The sequence below is a fragment of the Cyclopterus lumpus genome, chromosome 7, assembly GCF_009769545.1.
Source record: "Cyclopterus lumpus isolate fCycLum1 chromosome 7, fCycLum1.pri, whole genome shotgun sequence".
In the NCBI taxonomy this organism is placed as follows: domain Eukaryota; kingdom Metazoa; phylum Chordata; class Actinopteri; order Perciformes; family Cyclopteridae; genus Cyclopterus; species Cyclopterus lumpus.
The window spans coordinates 15,059,029-15,074,112 of record NC_046972.1 but is presented as its reverse complement, the minus strand read 5'-3'; the positions used below and the strand labels follow the sequence as shown (position 1 = coordinate 15,074,112).

At 41.5% G+C, this 15,084-nt stretch overlaps 1 protein-coding gene across 1 annotated transcript in view; it reads right to left on the bottom strand.

Annotated features, from left to right (window-relative positions):
* The window catches only part of LOC117733814 (nucleolar protein 4-like), a 126,828-nt gene that overhangs the window by 31,650 nt on the left and 80,094 nt on the right, over positions 1 to 15,084 (bottom strand). The window lies entirely within an intron of this gene.

Genomic DNA, 15,084 nt, shown 5'->3' with positions numbered 1-15,084 from the left:
GAGTCGTAACTTGCATGTTTAGGATGGATTTTCTTTACGAAGCAGCAGGAAATGCAGCGGGCTATGTGCGATTGCACGGATTGTCAGTGGTTACATGGCAACAACATGCAAGCCGATTTGCCTTTCTGACCATTTTCTTTCTTTGTGGTAGCAGAAAACCAATCTAATTTGCATCCGTCTCCAAGGTAGAAGTTACAATTAGTGGGGTTGAATTGCAGTGGCCCTGATCTAAAATCAGAATACATGCTTCAAATTCCATTCCTTCATTCCAATTTTAATTATATCGTACTATATACTGTATAACAAACCACCACTGAAACACACAGTGGATAAAGATAGACACAACCACAACTGTGATGTATATAAAGTCATGCACACAAATGGGTGAGTGAGATACCAAAGAAATTCAATTCATATTGAACTGAGGAATTCAGAAACCGGTGAATTCACTGATTAACCCACTCCAAAAGATGTCAGCAGCTGTAGAGACGCATGCTGAATCCAAAGCTGAGCACACTCCTCAAACAAGAAAGGACTGAACCAGAAAACAGAACTGCTGAAATAAAGGAATCGCCTTTCCAGAGGTCAAACACCAAGCTTCACATTACATGATGCAGCAGATACTGCACGAGTCCAGGTTGTATTCATTTCCCTACACGCTGACGTCTTGGCATTTCATTTGTCTTTGGTGTACAGTACAGGCTTTCTCTGCATCTTTCTTAGAGGAAACATGCCACGATGCACATTGTGTCATAAAAAAGAGAAAACTGCTACTTCTTATTCACACCGGTATGTAAATCACTGTTTTTTCAGCCAGCGGAGGGTGTATTCCTTTGACATCTCCCCCTTTTCTCCCGCATTAATCTTCTCTCATCATCATTCTGTTTGTGTTTCTATTCTTCATCCTTGCTGCTTTTTTTCCTTTTTTTTCTTCTCATCATCCCGACAAGTGGTCTGTTTTCTATACTTCCGTGATTCCTTCATAAAATAAAATACAGTGGACAGACGAGTGGGTGAGTTTGTTAGCATTTCATCTGAATTGGAATGATGATTTGGTGGCGACTGAACATCTCTTCGTTAAACCAGGTATGCTTCTGCGCTGGAAGGTTGTCGGGCTATGTGACATTCATTAACCCTGTCCTGCAAAAGTAGAATCAACCAAGTACAAAATGGTATTAATTCTATTTTATTATTCAGCAAATATCAACTGAATAAATTGCAGATTTTTCTGTATGTGTGATCCACTTAACGTAACAGGTAACATAGGATGTAACACCAGTAGTTGGCTGAGGCTTAACACCTTTTCTTCAGTTATCAAAAGCTCTTACTTTAACATTATTGATGGCATTTAAATATTTAAGAAAGGGACTTTTATTCCCATCTTTCTTATAGAATATTGCATTTGCTTGGTTGACTTTGGTGAAGTGATATTTAAGTTATGCTCCGGAAGTCCACATTGTTAGCAACTGGGTCGCTGAGTTAACATGTTGTTTTTCTGTCCACCCCCATAAAACAGCTCTATGGTTTGATTGTACAAGCAGCCTATAACGACCCATATTCACAATAAAAGTTAGGCAGCAACCTTGAGTTGCAGCTGCAAAGCAGAAAGTCAGCTTACGTAGAATAAAGAGCGACAAAGTCCAAGTATGGATGGGCCTGAGTGGACTGATCAAAAAAACAGTTTCACTCAGAAGACTCCTGTTTGTGTCCCATGTGACACCATTTTAACTGTAAGTTCAAGGTTATCAGTTAACAAGGTTTTTATTTGTCATTGTACCAATTTAGATTGTGGCCTTAATTTGCCACATAGAAAGGATGAATTAAGAAGTCTCACAGCCAGAGGAAAGAAGCTGTTTTGAAGTCTGGTGGTTGGGCAGCTGATCTGTACCTCTTTCAAGATGGCAGGAGGGTGAACAGGTTGTGGTTAGGTGGGTTTGGTCTTAATGCAGCTGAATTGCAGCTTGTTTTGGCTTTGGATAGTGCCATTCCCTCTCCATTCATCCATGCGTTCTGGTCAGGGAATGATCTTGTTGTCTTTGTAATCACCACATCATAATCACATTTTCACACATACTGTATGATGTCACTGTTCTGGGTGGAAAACAGTCTTTTATAGAGCAGCTGTAACTTCATTTGTCCACACTTTAACTTTGTATCCATCTTATTATCCAGAGACCAGACATTAGCTAGGATCCAGCTGGGTAGTGGGATAACCTTAGATCCAAGCTGTTCAGTGGGCAATGATCTTCTCAAGAGCAGCAGTATTTAATCCAATGCTCATACTTTCTTTTCTGATGTTGATGAGTCTATTTTTGTCATAAATGTAGATACATTTGTGGGAGCTACTGGCCGCTGAGTCTGCATGCACTGCCGTTGCCATAGCAACTTACATTTTGGACTTAACATACGTGATGTAGATTAACCTACAGAAGTAACTTAAATTATGTTATAAATTAACTTATTTTAACCCAAACCATAATCTTGACTTAAACCTAACCTAACCAACATAAGTAGTTGTGTGGCCTGAACCTAAAAAAACTAGAAACATTTCACCATTGAAATTGTCACTGAAAGATGAAATGAGGGAACCAGCTATCGATATCCTTCCCGTCTCTTTCACCCACAATTCTTTGCTCTGCATATTTCTTCCAAACCCCCAGAAAGAGTGCCGGGCTTTGAAGCAAATTTTTCATGGCAGACAAGCAATTTTCCGGGTCTGCCACATGATGCCATAGGGACCAAAAATACCTTTTCCCCATCTACTAAAATTAGGAAAGAGCGGACATTTTTTGATAGGAACGACCCATTGAATCGATCTTATTTAAATCATTAAGTCCTAAAAAGTCTTAAAGTGCACTAATAACCAACTTTTTCATCCGTCTGTTTATGTAAATAAGTCAGAGAAAGGGGCTGGACTGAGGTTCAAAGGAAACACATGCTCTATTTATCTGAATGTTATACTCGGAAGTCAAAGTTCTTTGTTTCATGCGCCACTGAGCAACTTTCACAGTCAAGAACAGGACCCTGCCTCCATCACTGTTTATACATCCATAAATACTATGTTAGCCTCCTTCCTGTTTCTTTTCATTCACTCAACCTTGTTTCTCTGTCCACCATCTGATCTTCCTCCAACTCCTACCCAGCCACGCTAATTATGAATTTTTCCCTCACACACTCCTTCAATCACTTTTTTTCTTGTACTCTTCTCCCCTTTTCAAAATCAGATGCTTCAAATTTCCTCCTTCCATCCGCCTCTCACACCTTCTCTTCGTCTCCGTCCATCGACTATCTATCCTTTACGTCTCTCACTTATCTCTTCTCAGTCACTTACTGCAGTGTGTGTGTGTGTGTGCATCCTGCAGCTTGCGGCTGTGTCTGTGGCCTTGAGAGGTGAAAGACAATGCTAGGAGCCCCTCCCTCGCTGTACTACCTCCCACACACACACACAAACACAGTACATGTGGAACAGAAAGACCCAGACTATAAAGCTACTCTCCTCCTGGACCTTGCTCTACGCACCACTCCCACACACACTAACACCACGATGATCCCCAATTCTCTTCCCTCCCCCCTTCGACACCAAAAAAGCTCTAAATCGACTCTTGTGTTTCCTCAGGGGTGCAGAATCTACCCCTTATTGCCACCCAGAGCCCAATATCTAGCCACGCCTACCCCCAAAGCTCGAGATTAGCTGATGTATTTATCCCCCAAACTCAACCATTCATTGTTCATCATTCATCATTGTTTGAAGGCTTATTTCTTTGTTGTTAAAGATGGGTAGTTTTCACTTTAAAATGCATCAAGCTCCACATTTTCACATTTTCCAACATTCAACTTTTCACTTGTGTTCACAATCTGTGTTTGACAGATTTAAACAGACAATCTAGTCCCCAATTCTCTCAAATCAACACCAACATAGTTACTGCAACACTGATGTGTTGATATCTTGTTAAGAGGTACATTTATACTGTTTATGTGGAAGATGATGTACCGTTAATACACATCGGATACGGTTGAGTTAGTGCTGTCCACCTCTATTTGAATGAATATGATACATTACATATGTACCATTTACCAGATCAATACTAGCAGCAATGTGAAGCCTTTGGCTTTATCAAATTTAACGTAATAATATGTTATTGTAATTGTTATATAATAGTCTAAATGCTGCTTCAAAATAATTCACATCCTCTGAATAATAAAATCTTGATATATAAGATATGGACAACACACGCTTACATTATCCGACTCTGAATACCTACACATCGTCACACCGTTCCCACCTAATGGAGTCACTCAGTAGCGAGTGAGGGAGAGGTTTCCTTGACAACCATGTAGAGGTTATAGAGTGCATTGTACAGAGTAGTATAAGATACTATATACAGATTATTTTCTGCTTGGGGAAAAAAAATATACTTATAGACCTGGTTTATTCAAATATAGTGGTACTAGATCAATATTGTCAATGCTGAAGTAAAGAGATTTATCAGAAATACGAGACTTTCCCTTCCTTTGTATGACAAATTCTAAATAACTATTCAACACAAATACGAGAAAGATGAAAGATAAATTCAGAAGGACTCCATCAAATAAGTTTTCCAAAACGTTTTCGATAGAAGCTCTAAAAACGTTTCGGTTATGATGAGATATGCTTGCGGCAACCTCCTGTTTTGAAAAGTGAAGCCAACGTAGAAGTGCCTTAAACTTGCATTCTTTCTAATAGCTAGCAGGGGGCGCCTCCTCTGGTCGCCAAAAGAAGTCTGATTGTATAGAAGTCTATAAGAAAATGACTTGATTTAAATTAGGTCAGTAAACATTGTAAATTAGTTTATGTTCTCAATCACTAGTTTCAAGTCTTCTTCATTACAGCATTTTAAAGAGTATGATAAACAATGGGAATGGCAACGTTGTTGTTGACGGGTCTTTAAAATCTGATCAACTACTACCTTATTTTCCTCCAGAGAATGCACAAGTAAATTAAATGTTGCTCTAACTATAATTTATTATGAAAATATGAATTTATTTTCTTTAGGATGCCTTGTCATTCTGGTGAAAATGCTAATATTTAATCCTAAATATGGAAGAAACTAACTTAAATGTGTTTATATTATTGATTACTCTGTTGATTACCACTATTTGTGTCTATCTGTAAATGACTTGTTTCGTCAGACCAACAGTTTAAAACCAATAATTATCACAACATTTTTAAGCTAAATCTGAGAATTGGAATCAGTTGTCTTTCTTTGTTGCTTCCATATTCATCACTTCACAAGCATCTGATGGCAGAAATCTCAGAACAAGATTTCCACCTAGATACAAACAAACTGACACAGACATGATGTCTGAATATATATATATACAGGAGATGGCGGTCAGCATACAAGCCTTGGAGCAGATCAATGTACAACTGTAAGGCAGCAGCAAAAGGTATTGTAGACACTTCAAAAATCTGTTTCAGTGTACGCTATATTTAGAACATTTTCACTGCTTACCTTGCCGTCAGACAGCTTTCACGTTGACACTAACAAACTAACCAATCAAGGATAATCTAGCAAACTTCCGTGTTCTGCTAGTTTAAATCACTGCTTAGGCCAATGGAGACTTATGGCTTTGGCGAGAACATAGATAACGGCTTCAGTTCCCTGTGAGAAAGGGCTGTCTGACTATAAGTTAAAGTGGGAAAAGTATTCAAAATAAAGCGTACACTTAAATTGATACAGATTATTTCAGGTGGCTAAAATAAGTTGTGCTGCTGCCCCGTCCACAGCAGTATATTGCTTTGCTTCTGTTCTGGTACTTCTGTCTGTTTTTCCAAACTGTGGTCGTGCTGACCGCCATCGACTGTAATAATACACTGAATATGGATAAGTACTCCATACAACCGCACTTTAAAAAAAACTAAGTCTCTAATAGATATAATAAAAAAAGATCACTACATTATACAGTTTACACACGTTTGAGTCTGGATACTAATATCGTTACACAAGGATTTGTCTATTGATGCTGCTAAAAACGAACAGATGACGACTGTGTAAAAGGTGTGTGTGTGTGTGCCTGTGTGTGTGATAAAGGAATAGCTAAAGTATCTAAAATGCAGACTGTGCGGATGGTAATCCTTCATAAATTTGTATGTGTGTTTGAGTGTGTGTGTCTGTATTGTACGTCAACATGTGTAAAGGATGAAACGCTTAAATCTGCCCTTAAATCTGTGTGTGTGTGTAGAATAGCAATGAAGATGATGATGATTATATTCAGGGCTGGATGGGTTAGGTTGTGTGCGTGTGTGTACGTATATATTGTGTGTGTGTGTTCAACCCTTCCGGCTCATATGGAGGATTAAAGAAAGAAGGGATCAACGGAAGGATGAGGAGGAGGAGAGAAAAGGGTGGATGAGGCTTAAAAGAAAGAAGGGAATAGAGAGGAGAAACAGAGGAGGAGAACACATGCATAAGTTCAAGATGGTACAAGCTATGATGGATGGATGGATGGATGGATGGAGGGAAAGATGTTGATGTTCAGCAGGCCACAGTAATTTGTAGCTTAAACATCTGGGTGGTTTGGATCGGAGGGTTAGAGCCCCATCAGCCCTCTCTTCTCTGTAACATCTGTTTCATCTCGTCCACCTCAGGGGCGAGCCTTCACTTTTAACCTCCACTCTCTCTTTTCACCACAGCTCCCCTCATTCTCTCTGTTTGGCCCTTTGTACTTTAGGTTCACTGCTTTTTCTCCATCAACCTTCTCTGTGTATATCTCCGGCATCTCATCACGCCTCTGATGGATTCAGTGTATATGTTGTGCTATGGATTGCCATGCTAAGTGACAGTGTGCATCAATAGAGGCACATCAGTTGTCCTTGGACTGCTGTCTTTACGTCCAACATCTGGAGCTGGAGTGTGAGGTAGTCCCTCAGGTGTGTATCTGTCTCTTTATGTTAACGCATTGCCTTACAAAGGCAGTGCTCATGCGTGTGCATGTTTGAGTGTGTGTGTAATGTTTTATGTTCCTGGGGAAGGGGCCAGCTGATAACGACAGGTACAAATTTCAGATTGGGACATATTTTATTGAGCCAACCTTTGTCCATCCTCAACACTGTAAACCATAAAACAATAAGAAAATGCACACTGATACTCCCAAGGTCTTAAAAACACCCCCAACCACAGCAACACGCACATGGACACTTTGAACCTTACAGGGTTTGTTGAACTGGGTGAGGGGGACGGTGGGGGTGGGTGGAGGATATTGGGTGTGTGACATGACACTGTGAAAGAGAAAAACAAGGAACGAGGAGACGGCCACATCATTCAGCTCAGTTCACTCTGGTGGACAAAAAATAACCAGAACATGTTGGATTTAAAAGTGTAATCCAAACAAATAAACTATTCAGTGATTTTATTTGACCATCTTTTGTTGCAAATACACTTCAATTTCTATAAATGTGTCAAATCACTCAGAAAAACATTCCATCATCTACTCTTTTACTGTCTGGTTTATTTTTCTTTCGCATCTAATGACCTAAACTTCAGGCTGCCAATCAAATCATACAATTTGGTATAGTGAACATGATTCAACATTTAATGCAGTTTCACAAGCGTGTCAGAGAACTACAGTGGCTAGAGCCGGTGTTGGGTTTGTCCATTCTGGGTGGACTCTGTGAAGAGGACCCACTTCCTATGTAGATAGAAAGAGCTCATTCTAAGCCAACACTAAACAATGAACAATTTCGTAGTTTCAGGTGATTATACACTAATGAATACATAATTATGAACATCATATTGCATTTCTGCTAATATATATCCCCCAAAATGCTTGTTGCTCTCAGTTATGTTGCGTTCAAGCTCAGGGAGTCAAAGTGATAGAAAGTTTAGGACATTTTAACTGCTGCTGCAAATTCGCATCAGGTCATTTCCACAAAATACAGTAAAATGGATATAATTACATTGTAGGCTGATGAGCTGATGACCACAAAGTCTGGTGTACCTTTTTCAGTATGCTTGCACTACACCAGTGAGCATCTGATATGCAGTAAAAGGCAGCAGCCGTGTTGATTTGAGAGCTTATCGAGTTTAGTCAGACACTTGTGTAAAAGGCTGTAGAGGTTTCAGTCTCTCACAGCTCCAGATCTCATTACAGCCAGGCAGGAGGCTACTGCACTCTGCTCCAAGTCGACTGGCTAATTGCACTTACCAGAGGAACACACACACACACACACACACGCACACACACAAACACGAACGCGTGAGAATGTGTGTGATACCGCACGTCATGGTGTGTGCACAAACAAACACACATGAGGACCAACACACGTGCACGCTGCACAAACATAGCAGAACATAAGAGCAAAAGTGTGTGCACATAAACACACACACACACAATACAGACAACATAAATATGTCAACAGGTTGTACTCAATCACAGCTGGTGCTCAATCCTGTAAGCAAAAATAATTGGCCAGTTACCAGCCTCACTCCCTCTGTGTGTGTGTGTGTGTGTGTGTGTGTGTGTGTGTGTGTGTGTGTGTGTGTGTGTGTGTGTGTGTGTGTGTGTGTGTGTGTTGAGAAGCAGTATAGTGGGTTTGTAATATTAATTGCATAGCTTCTTATTTGAGTTTGAGTCTTGGAGGGGGGGCTGTAAATAATTAAGCAGCTACTGTACCCCGCTCAGTGGAGAGGACCCCTCACCAACACACACACACAGTTGCATATGTAATGAAAGTCTTAAGAGCATATATAAACATACAACGGGCATTCATATGCAGCTGGATGAGATGTAGCCTTAATAATAACAAATGTGCATAATATCAAATGCAGGAATAAAAACATCTAAAAGCACTTGGTACAAACAAGCTCCCAGGAAGAGCGCCGGGATTGCAGCAAATATTGCCTAGAGGTCAAACCAAGGAATTACAATTTCCAGGTCCATCATGTGAAGCCATTGGGCAGAAAATACTTTGTCCTCAATGACTTACATTGGGAAAAAGACGTCTGTGATTTAGCAGATCATTTTCTTTTTAGGTAAATCAAGAATAGCCCATGTTCAAATCATTAGGCCCAAAGAGCTTAAAAATGCACATTTTCCTACCTTCATTCATGTAAATGAGCCAGAGACCGAGGCTTGACCAAGGGCTGTGAGACAGGGTGAAAGAAAAACCTAGCATGTTCTATCGGCTCATGGGTGTTGAAGATTGCAGCTATGAGTAATTTCATAAAATGTTATACTTGGAAGTCAAACTGTTTTTGATGTATGTGCCACTGACCAGCTTTGTTAGTAAGAGATATATCACATGTTAATGCTTCTATGCATTTTTAATGGTATTTCCATTAAGTTGGCCACTGGCTGACACCAAAACGACCTATAAACCTGTGTGTGTGTGTGTGTGTGTGTGTGTGTTATGTTTCCTTTGTATTTTGTCATCTTTCTTAATGCTGAAACACAAAATATGTTTAGCCCTTCAGGCCTGTAAAAAGGTATTCATATGAAACTATTGCAGTATCATTTTGAGAATCTAAAATGATGTTGTTTAACAGGTGACAAGAGGTTGTGATCACAATCCAAGAAGGTTTGGATCCAGTGAACCGGAAGATTAGTATTCGTTTTACCAAATAAACTGTGACTTTTACTAAAATAACTCCATTCAGTTACTATTGACATAGAGTGAGAGAAGATGATTTAACTCAACGCTGCCTCTTGTCTTCTCTTTCTAATTCCGCCTTCCTCCATCCATCCATCCATCCATCCTACAGTTTAGACCATCTCCCTCTTTGCTGCCCCTCTTCATCCCAGCCTTTCCTCAATCCCCACCACACACACACACACACACACACACACACACACACACACACACACACACACACACACACACACACACACACACACACACACACACACACACACACACACACACACACACACACACACACACACACACACACACACACACACACACACACACACACAGCTTTGGGTAGCAGAGGTGAGGGTGGTTGGGGGAGGATGAGGAAGGGAGGAGGGGGATCAAAGTCATCCTGTCGTTTGTTTCCCATTGCCCTACTTTCCTCTACTGGGCCGCTTCAACACATTAGACCATGTGGGCCACTGGCCTACAGCACCAACATACGTGTGTTTACTGTGTATACAGGCCAGTATATATATACATGTATGTGTGTATACGTAGCTGAAAAGGATGTACAGCGTTCTAGTGTGTGTGTGTGTGTGTGTGTGTGGCAGTGGTTCTGTCCCTGAGGGGGAGAGTGATGCATGCAGGGAGGTAAACTCTGCTCTTTCTCTCTCAGCTCTTATTGACTTCAGCCTGGCTTTATTTGCGGCTGTTTGGCTGACAGTTCACCTGACGGCATCTCTCTATCGAGCGGTGCCACCAATACTGCAGTGGCAACTGGTGACTTTCAATTGAAAATGTCCGTAGTTGCTCGTATAAATGGTATGGTGCAGTAAATAAAACACAGATAGGTATGCATTTTAATTTTATTAAATACAATTAGAGGCCTTTACGAGGACACTGCTGCTGTCACTACGAGCAACCACAACACATTTGGAGAGTCACCAGTTAAACATGGTAAGCAGGCACCATGAAACATCCATATCGGATCCGTATTATCTGCACTGTGATGAAAATGAATACTGAATTCGTAGAATAATAATGGTTTAAAGATGTGGATAGAAAATCAAAGGACCCAAAAATTGAGCCTTGAGGAACACCCCACAATGAGCCGCTTGACTTTCTTGAGATTGATTCCTGATAATTTTACTCCTGATCAAAGATATGGAGATACAACAAATTGACAGTGTTTGTTTCTTTTGCCAAGTGCATTCATACATTCATTCATTCATACAGCGTGGACACCTAGGATCCCAGTTAAGGTTTTATTTGGGATTAGCTCTGTGCATGTCTCAGTATTCCAGATGATACCACTAAATCCCACATATTTACACAATATACCATAAGAAGAATACTAAAAACGACAGAGATAGCGATGTGCATCTAAGAGGGGGGGAATAAGTGGGGACATGAATGAAAGGATGGAACATGTATCTAAACCTTAATTTCTGAGTAATTTTATACAAAGGGAATTTTAGTGACCTGTATCTAATCTGTTCACATATTCAGAATACAGGAGGAGGTGTTGAAAGCTAGCTTGTTAAATGATGGATGGAGGGAGGGGAATATAGCAGACTAGAGGCATGCAAAGATGTCAGGAGGAGTTCACTAATATCTTTGACCCACTGTCTCTTTCTCCTTCTATCTCCCTCGTCACTCCTCCATTAGAAAGAAGAAAGTTTTACTGGAACATCTGTAATATCAGTAGTTGCAGACAGTGTCATGCTCAGTAATGTCAATATATTGGGCTTTCTCTCACATTCTGTTCTCGTTTCCCTGCACTTCTCTCCTCTCCTTTCTTCTCCTCTGTCTCCTTCCTAGACAACATCATCCTTCTTCCCTCTCGTCCTTTTTTCATTTCCCTTCCCTTCCCCTCTCCACTCAGTTTTTTCCCTCCCTCTCTTCAGTGTATCCCCTGTGGAGAGGACCTGTAATGTCAGCTCCATCTTCTGACAAGCCCTCTCCATCACTCCCCCTTTTCTTCAGAACAAGAGGCTCCAGGAAAGGAGGCCTGACATTCTGCTCTGCTGTACAGCAGACAGGAGCCTCTCAGGCGGGTAGGTCAGGAGCACAGTGGGGATCTGTTGTGGATGTCTCTCTTGAACCTCGGGGGGGAGGGGGCACTTCTACGGAGCGAGACAGAGTGATGTGGAGAAGCGTGGAGTGCACACTCACACACACACTTTCTCACACATGCACACGTAGACCTCTCAGAAAGCTAAAGAACATAAGTATCATGAAATGAGTGAATCGCAATTGCAAGCAGATCTAGAGAACCGGCTCACCTGCAGGCCAGTATGAGCTTTGTCCAAGGTTGGCATTTGTGAAATAAATTCAGAGTGACAGCTCAAGTCAAGGTTAGTCTTGCTGCACTGCACTGGTTTCCAACTAGCACATCATTTTGTAGCTGTCGAAAGGAAACCACATTTCTTCCAGAGGAGGGGCTTTTAGTAATAAAGTGGGCAGGATCCCTTTTCCCCGTAATGCGGAAAAAAAGGGTGTCACAAAACTGACTCATCAATCACAATGCAACAAAAAAACTAAGAAAGAATACAAAAAATATGTAATTGAAAAGTTCATCTGAATTATCTACACTTAGTTCAGAAGCAGATTTCTGTCCAAAGTCCAGTAATCTGCTCATTAGACTGAGGCCGCTAGCTCTTTTATATATTTAACTTTCAACAAAAACAGTTTTCTGGCCGAGAGTCACAAGTTTTCAAACTGTCAGTCACACGATTGGAGCTTTTTGTTTCAACAATCACTGTTAAGTTGAGTGGAGCAGAGAAGAAGAAAAGCAAGGTGGCATTCAGGAGCTCATAAATGTGATTTACTACAGTAGCTGCTCCTGAGCTGGACGTAGGGAAGTGCGTGCGTGCGTGCGTGCGTGCGTGCGTGCGTGCGTGCGTGCGTGCGTGCGTGCGTGCGTGCGTGCGTGCGTGCGTGCGTGCGTGCGTGCGTGCGTGCGTGCGTGCGTGCGTGCGTGCGTGCGTGCGTGCGTGGACCATCTGCTCTGGTGAAATTAGCTGCCTACTCCAGTTAAATGCCCTGACAGCTTGCTGGTTGGTAAAACACCCACCTGATTTTAACTCTGGGAGTGATACACAGCACAAGCTCTTTGGCTGTGTGTTCAGAACCAAAGCAGCTTCTCGCTGACAGAGGAAAGAGCTGCTGCTGGGGCTGCTGGGGCTGCAGGTTCCCCACAGAGCTAAGGGTTTAGTGGGCTTTCAGCAATGGGAGAACCCAGGGAGAAAAATTTAAAATAGTTCCGCTTTTATTTTAAAGAGCGCATAACTATTATAAAGTGCCATGGCAACAGCAGAAATTGTGACCAGCACTAGGGCTTTCACGGTGAAGTAATTTCCCCTGCGGTGATAATGATTTGCTCAAAAACATGATATGCAGCATTATTGACATTGCAAATGAAGATGTTTTAAAACTAATTGACTACTTGTTTCTTGTTAAATGCAGAACACAGAAGGGCAATGAGGCTTTTTTTTTCTTTACAGATGAGGTGCTTTGGATGCATCTGGTTGCAGAATATAAGTACAAATGTTGGTACTTGCTCTGGATGAAGGGAAGGCTGAAGCACATGGGGAGAGAAGAAAGACCCACTGACCTATGTGTATTCATTTCTCCATCATTGTTGTTTGGATAAAAAGTGACAATGTTTTATTTCTTGGCGACCAGAAAAAAATACAAGGCAAGGCTTTACTCAGGCTGTGAGCTACTTTCAAGGACATGTTTTCCTTGTCAAAAAATAGATAAATACATGTTCTTTTCCTGATAGATCCATCCCAACCCAAGTGTTTCATACATTACTAACACCCCTTTACATTAGAGAATGAGTGGAGGCCTTGCTGCCTGCCTGTTTCCTTGAATTGGAGTCTAATTGATCAGGAAAGACACTTCAACTCGGCCTCTCAGCTCCTCTGAGTGTTGGCATTTGGACGCCTACAACCCTCTTCTGGCTTCCATAAGAGGTGTAAGGAACAGAGTGACCTTTTAATGACAAGGCCTTACACACTCTGCCACCTACTGTAGCCTCACACACACACACACACACACACTCCTTCCACTTTCCCATGATGCAATCCTCTCAAACCATCTCATGCTACATCATTTCCTTCAATCTATTTTATAAGCCCCCCCCACACACACACACACACAACGTCATCACTCCCTTTCCTTTTTGCGTCATTATATTTAGCTTCTCCGAAAATACTAATTTTACCTGATACCTCTTACTAGTAACTGGGAGCATTGAACATCATTTTCCATCCCAATTGATTTGATTTTGAGTCTTTCTCTACTTACTGGTTTAAGGCAGCATTCATGCCATGTTGTTTTCTCTGCATTCGAAACTGAAGACATTTGGGATTCCTTCTGATGTTAGTCAAACAAAACAAGACTTCAGGCTCTGAGAAGAGGGACACTGAGGGGCACTGATTGAGAAAACAATAAGCATATTCATTGATATTGAAAATAATCGTTACAGCCAGGGATGCTGATTTGGATTTTTATCTTCTGACCACTAGCTGACCGTCTTTAACGGAGCATTCACCGTTAACCGATAAGATTAACACCTTGAATGCAGGGGTGCTGTGGATAGTTTCCAACAAGCTGCACAGATGCAACTATACATGAAAATATGGGATTCATCAAGCAAATCAGATTTGCTCCCCTTCCTGTGTCACTGGCAGCCATTAGAATATACCACTCACAGCTTGCGTTGCATCTTTACACAAGTCAATCAGAAAAGGCTGAGCACGCTGAGCCCGCACGTACACACACACACACACACACGCGCACACACATACACGCATGTGCACGCACAAACACATGCACACCTGCACGCGCGTACACACACACACACACACACACACACACACACACACACACACACACACACACACAATCACAAACACACTCAAACACACACACACACACACACACACACACACTCACCCACACACACCACACACACACACCACACACACACCACACACACACACACCACACAGTAGCAGGTAATTGCTGTATCCTTGCAGCATTATGAACCAATAAGTCTTCAAATGGAGCGCTCCTCATCACAGGATGCCTTTCAGTGCAGAGAGAGAGAGCGTAGTGTGAGGCAGCAAGGAGCAGTAAGTAAAAGAGAAGTAATAATAATGTGAGAAAGAGAGAGAGAGGGGGGGGGGAGAGAGAGAGAAAGAGAAAGAGAGAGTACTGGAGGAAAACAGGGTGGCAGAGAGAAGAAGTGTGGCAGTTTAGTGTGAGGCAACAAATATAAAGAAGAAAAGAAAGACGTCCTCCATCCTGACCTTCCAAATCTACCCCCAATCAGAGGATTTCCATCGCATGAATATTTAAGTCTCTTCTAGCTTATTATTGTTGTTAACTCAAGCAATGACGGAGAGATGGAAAGAGACACAAACTGACAGAAGAGAGAATACAAGCGAAACGGAAAGCAA